The 6164-nt window shown below is 37.2% G+C and overlaps 1 long non-coding RNA gene across 1 annotated transcript in view; it reads right to left on the reverse strand.

Moving 5' to 3' along the window:
• Positions 1742–6164, reverse strand: part of LOC110401627 — a 5149-nt gene continuing 726 nt past the window's right edge. The window contains exons 2-4 of the long non-coding RNA XR_002440474.1: positions 5010–5188; positions 4266–4825; positions 1742–3040 (exon numbers count right to left, since the gene is read on the reverse strand). This is a non-coding gene — a long non-coding RNA (uncharacterized LOC110401627). The remainder of the gene's footprint in view (positions 3041–4265; positions 4826–5009; positions 5189–6164) is intronic.

The raw sequence follows: 6164 nt of genomic DNA on the forward strand, positions 1-6164 counted from the left end.
TAAGGTAGTAGAAACATTTTGTCATTGAACAAACTTGATCTGCCTACTTGCTTGATAAAAGGCATTCAGACAGCTGATGAGTATTATTCCTACTATATAATTTTAGCCACCTAGAAAAATATCTTCAAGGCTAACATAGCTGTCAAAACTGTCTACAACCAAAATGAGTGTCAAGTAATTCAAAAGAACTGATTATTTCACCTAAGTCCCTCTTTGAGCATAAGAAAACCAAGTGTTAAAAATGCTAATCCTCCACTGATACAGATGGAATCTATATAAACTTACACAAAAATGAGCCATGTTTTGACTTATGGCATAGGACAAGACATTTACTACACAAATAAATGCATTTGAGCCTGGCTTCAAGAATCAGTGAATGGATGAGTTTGGAAGGGACCAATTGTGGCCATCTTATTCAACCATCCTTCTTCAGAAGTGTTGCCAAGAATCAGCTGGCCAGGGCCATATCCAGACTCCTTCCGAATCTCTCCCAAGACAGAGGTTTCAAGAAGAATATTATATGTACGACATCCTTTTTAAAATTTCTTGCAAAATAAAAAGATGTCTTCGTTCTTTAGAGAATTAACTTAAACATAATTCTTTATCTCTCTCTATCACATTTTTCTTCTGAGATGGAAAACAAACACTCTCAAACAGTGAAGATGACTTCTTGCCTTTGACTGGACTAAATAAAAAAATCACTATGGTGGAATTTTTTCTTGCTTTTCTCTTCTGAAGAAATCATCACAAAATCTTTTGTATTTTCTTCTTTCTATATACATTCAATATTTTTTTCACTTAAAAATACTTGTGACTTATATCATTGGGATTACTTGTCAAAAAAAAAAAAAAAAAGAATGACCTCTTAAAAAAACAGTAATTTATTTGAATAGAGATAGAACATGCTGAAAGAATGTTAATGCTGTGATGCTGAGAAAGTTAATAGGCTCTTTAAACAGATGTTCTAGCAGGGATTAAACACACTGCATCCTTATCTATTTGGAATCAAAGATCTCTATGAAGATTAAAATAAAGAGTGCTGTATTAAAAAAAAAAATCACATGGCTTAGATTTCTGTGCTACTTCTACTGTGAATTCATTCAAAATATAATGCTTTTCTGAGATAAATAAATGAATATAATTTACATAACCATAACAATATTATGATATATATAATATAATATTATGATAACGTACAACGTTATTTTTTTGATAAATTATTCTCTTTTGAAGCCTGAATTTCTCCCCCTTTTAAAAAGGTTGCAGAACATATTCTTCAGCTTCAATGGAAATGATTAATTGTAATTAATATTTATATGTGTCAACGGTTTTCGGGCATTTGGCCTGGTTCTGTGACGAAGGGGATGGGGGATCCACGGGCCCACGCCCCGGGAAAAGGAAAAAGGGGAAAAGGGTAAGGAGATGGCCCTGAGAGCAAAGAACAGCAGCAACAATCTGAGGAGAAACAAACTAATTTACTAAATAAAATATCGGAATGCTATACACATGCAACACACTATAATACAATATAATTACAATTTAAGCTGATAAATCCAATACAGAGAGAGAGAATGTCCCAAAATCAGGTAGGCCTTACTCTACTACCGACGATAAGACGGCTGGAGAGCGAGGTGCTGCCAAGACGAGAGACGGCGGAAAAAGGGACGAGGTCTCGTGATCTGCAAGTTTTTATACTGCGAGCTTTTATCTTTTCCCTCCGGCTGGAAATGGTAACAGAGGAGCAAAGTACCGTGGGGACTGTAGTAGTCCTTCTCTTCTGAGAACCAGGTACATTCACTACATGATGTTATGATGTGGAATACCAACAACCGAAAATCACAAAACGATGACATATATTAATTTTCATCCTTTAGGCCTCTTTTCCTAACAGTTGGGCTGGGCCTTCTCTTTCCTGATTCAAATTATTCCTGATAAATTGGGATTTCACAAGCAAATTATATTATATTATATTATTATTGTTGTTACTTAAAAAAGATACACGATATAAGAGAAAACTGCACAGATATAGTGTTGTAGAAATATAAGCAAGAAGGGCTTTCCCAAATGTTCTATTTTTGACCTTGAGTTTTTCCATGAGTCACCATTCTGCCAGCCCATCAGTTTTCAAACCCATCACCGTCACCTATTTCAGGTTAAGTTTCCCATGGTGTTGACCAAATAGAATAAATTTAAACTCATATATACAATGCCATTTTACCAGAAAGATGGGTAAGTCTTTTGTGGAGTCGTGATTCTTGCACGGTCTCTTTCTGCTGCAGTTAGTCCTCACATTTGCATAGAGGACTCCCCGTGTTTATGTATTCTGCACAGACTGGCTGTCAAGCTTGAAACTGTATGTGTTTGACCTCCATGTTCCTGTTCACATTAACAGATTATCCTCCTTACCATGAGGTTTCTGTCACTTAACTGGTTGTAGTCATCCTGTGTCCTTCTAGTTCCTCTAACCAGAACAAAAGATCTGTCTTACTTATCTTATCTTAAGTCACTGGGAATCAGCAGCCATGTTTCCACTAGGCAGCTTGCTGAGAACATTTAAAAAAGAACAAGTAAGATACTCCCACAAATAAATATCTGGTATGAATAAATAGATTCTACTGTGTTTAGATCTGTCTGGGGGAGACTGTCTTAATTATAACAGCTGAATTCTAAACAGTACATTGGTCTACTTATTTTCAAGCCCTTATGGTTAGGCAAACTTGTGCAGCTCAGGTAAGACTAAGGCTGGAAGAGAAAGCTTTTAGACATCAGCAGGAGTTCTCCTTGCATGGATTAAAATACATGTTATAATTGTAACCTTGTTGTGAGTTTTGCTTTAAAAATTGCATTTGACGTGAAACTGAGAATTTAACGATGAACGATCTTGCAAATCAATGAAATGTTTACCACAGATGTTCTAAAAGACTCACATAGATCAGTATCACATCTCACATGGAGACAAACATACATAAAGTTAAATAGAAGTCTTCAAAAATAGATGCGCACTCAACATCTTGTGAAGAGCTCACGTCAGTATCACTGCCTGGAAAGAGAACAGAGCATGAAAATGGTTAATACACAACAGTAACATTAACAAAAACATAGTTGTTGTCAATATTTATCTCTTTCCCCTGAGAAATTTACAGCACAGGTCACCAGAGAAAGATATAATTCGACACTAAGGAATTTGGTCATGCAGACTGTAACTGCTGAGATGTTACATAGGATACAGAGGAGTGTGAAAGACTGACATTCTTTGCCTTGGCAGAAAAAGGACATTTTTTCCCTTAAAGGAAAAGACCTCAGCTGCTTAGCATCCGAGTGGTTAAAACTGGCTACAGAACAAGAGATTAGAGCATGTGAGACCCAGATTTGCCCGTGGGCTAAACAAACAAAAACCACAAAACAAAACAACACAACAACAATACCACCACTTTGGGGGAAATAGCATGATAGAAAATGTATTAAAATTCTCCAAAGGAGATAAAAGACAATATGTCCAACACTAATTCAAGTCTACTGTAATAGAATATTCATCCTAGTAGTTTAGAGATAGGAATAAAGACCGACATATTAACAATTAGGAATATCTGAAAAAAAAGCTTACTATAGTGCAGAAAATGCCACCTTTGTACAAGTGCTTTGCATAGTTTTGTTGACTAGAAAAATGTACTTTGGCATCTTGCATTCAACATAAACAATTCTAGATTCATATAGAATGAGAGATGGATGTGAATTATTCAAGAAAAGAATTTTTTTTTTAAAAAAAAAAACCTTATATGCCACTCTGAGATCTGTGGTAGTCTTACAATATCAGCTTCCAATGTCTGGAAATTTTCAGGGGGGATTTTGAATTTCCTTCTCCACTTCTTGAAAAAGGCAAGAAATGTTGAGATGATGGAAAAGAAAGGACCAATGAGTAGACATATTCGGTGGCCGCTGCTTTTACATCATGCTAAGTTTTTTCTTGTTTACATTTTCCTTTGTTTCAGTAATTGTTAGAAGAGAACATATCTAGCATGCTCTCCCAGGAAAGTATGAGGTACTGTTGTAATTTCCATCCAGGCTTTGGAAAAAAAAGGGGTTTCATTGTAGAATGCAGCCTAAGTTAAGTTGTTGGTAGACTTATGGTAAACATTCAGTAGACTTAACTATTTTTTTTTTTTTGGTCTCTGCATGCATGGGTGTGGAAACCATTTTCCACACTAGATTCCCTGAAAAACAGCTTGTTTGTGTTCAGAGCTCTAGCAAATAGTTTATTTCTGTACCTTTAAAAAAGCTTCTCTATTTTTCCTCCAAATGAGAGCAGCAATATCACAGTAAAACACCACGCCAGACGAGCTCTATCAGGTACATTCCAGAGCTTTCAAACTCAGCTCCGCTTTACCCCTGCCACCACAAATGCTGTGGACCATCAGTTCCGTACTGCACTAGTAAGTGGGCTGTTTTTGTTGTTGTGAGGATACAATGTCTTTGCATCTAGGTGGTCCCAAGAGATGTGCCAGGAATGAAGTGACAGATTTTGCGAAGGTGTTCCTTGATGGGAGAATACTGCTTTGGTGATTTTCAGATCAGAACTTGATGATGTCAGTGAATCATCAAAGGAAGAGTGATTTTGTTTTGTGTTGGCTTCTCTGAGTCAGTAAGGAAACTAGGAGCCTAGCATAGCATGATTGATGAATGTTGGATGTTTTTTGCATGGTTGTTGGGTGCAGCACAGAAAGGCTGAGTTTTTATGTGTAATGCAATTACGTTGGTATAATTTTTGTGTAGCAGTTTGGTATAAAATTTTGTAGTGAAAATGGGAAGACTACTGCCTCCTCATGACCTGTGAGGGGAAAAAAAAAAAAAAAAAAAAGTAAAATCTCTCTCTCAAGAGTACAATACAGAATAAAGTCATTTAAATTGACAATACAAAACGTGAGTATTGCTGGTTGTTCATTACAAAAGCAATGTAACCAGATAGGAATAGGTAGGTGTTACCCCCTAGAAAACAAGAGAAAAACAGTTACTTTGTAACAGTCTCCTGAAGACTTTGTTTCATGCTTAGCCTGAGAGTGAAAACAACACATGTCCACGGCCACAAGTTCGGGACTGCACAGACACATGGATGCACTACAACACGGTCTTAGTTTCAGCTGGGATGGAATTGTTCTCTTCAGAATGTCTGGCATGTTGCTGTGTTTTGGTTCTAGGAGGAAAACAGTGTTGTTAACACACTGATGTTTCTAGTTGAAGCTAAGCAATGTTATAAAGAGCCAAGGCCATTCTCAGTGAATGGCCTGAGGAGCTGGGAGGGAACAGAATTAGGACAGCTGACTTCAACTGGCCAAAGGGATATACCATACTATATGACACCAAGCAGAAGGAGTTTTGAAGGTAGCGGGAGCTCATCTGAGTCTCTTCCACTGCTCAAAGGGCTAGCCATGCATCAGTTGAGGGATAGTGAGCAATTGCTTGTTATATACATTCATGCATATATATGTAATCATAAATCTTATCCTTTTCGTTTTCCCTGGTGTAGTATGTAGTTTTATCTCAACCCATTTTGTTCTGTTTTTTCAACTCTCTCCCCCGTCCCACTGGGAAAAAGGAGGAGTGAGCAAACAACTGTGGTGCTCAGCCACCTGCCAGATTAAACTCGAACACTACCAGTAATTTGAGAGACAGTTTAAAATAAAGGAAGAAAACTTGTTACGTAATATCTCTTTATTACATACTACTTTCATTGCATTAAATCCACAGCATATCATTTAACTCTGAATCACCAAGATTTAGAGTGTTCCAGTGTGGATGGATTCAATTTAGCAGAGGTAGATTTGCCTCTCCCACGATGACAGTGTATGTGTTCATGTATTTAAAATAAAACAAATGCTGGAGGGGGTCTTCATGATGGAAAAACGTAATAGCAATAAGCTTATATTCTCACTTGTTATGCTGCACTATATAGTGTGTTATCTGATCATTTGAACCTATTTGTCTTTCAGTATAATGTTTGTCCAGGATATAATGAGTACAGTGTTTCATTATCAATTGCAATAATGTATCTTTCACTATAATATGTTTTTTTTTGAGGGGAGGGAGGCAGAGAGGGGAGGGAGGCAGAGAGGGGAGGGAGGCAGAGAGGGGAGGGAGGCAGAGAGGGGAGGGAGGCAGAGAGGGGAGGG

This window comes from Numida meleagris, chromosome 6 (genome assembly GCF_002078875.1).
Source record: "Numida meleagris isolate 19003 breed g44 Domestic line chromosome 6, NumMel1.0, whole genome shotgun sequence".
Lineage (NCBI taxonomy): Eukaryota > Metazoa > Chordata > Aves > Galliformes > Numididae > Numida > Numida meleagris.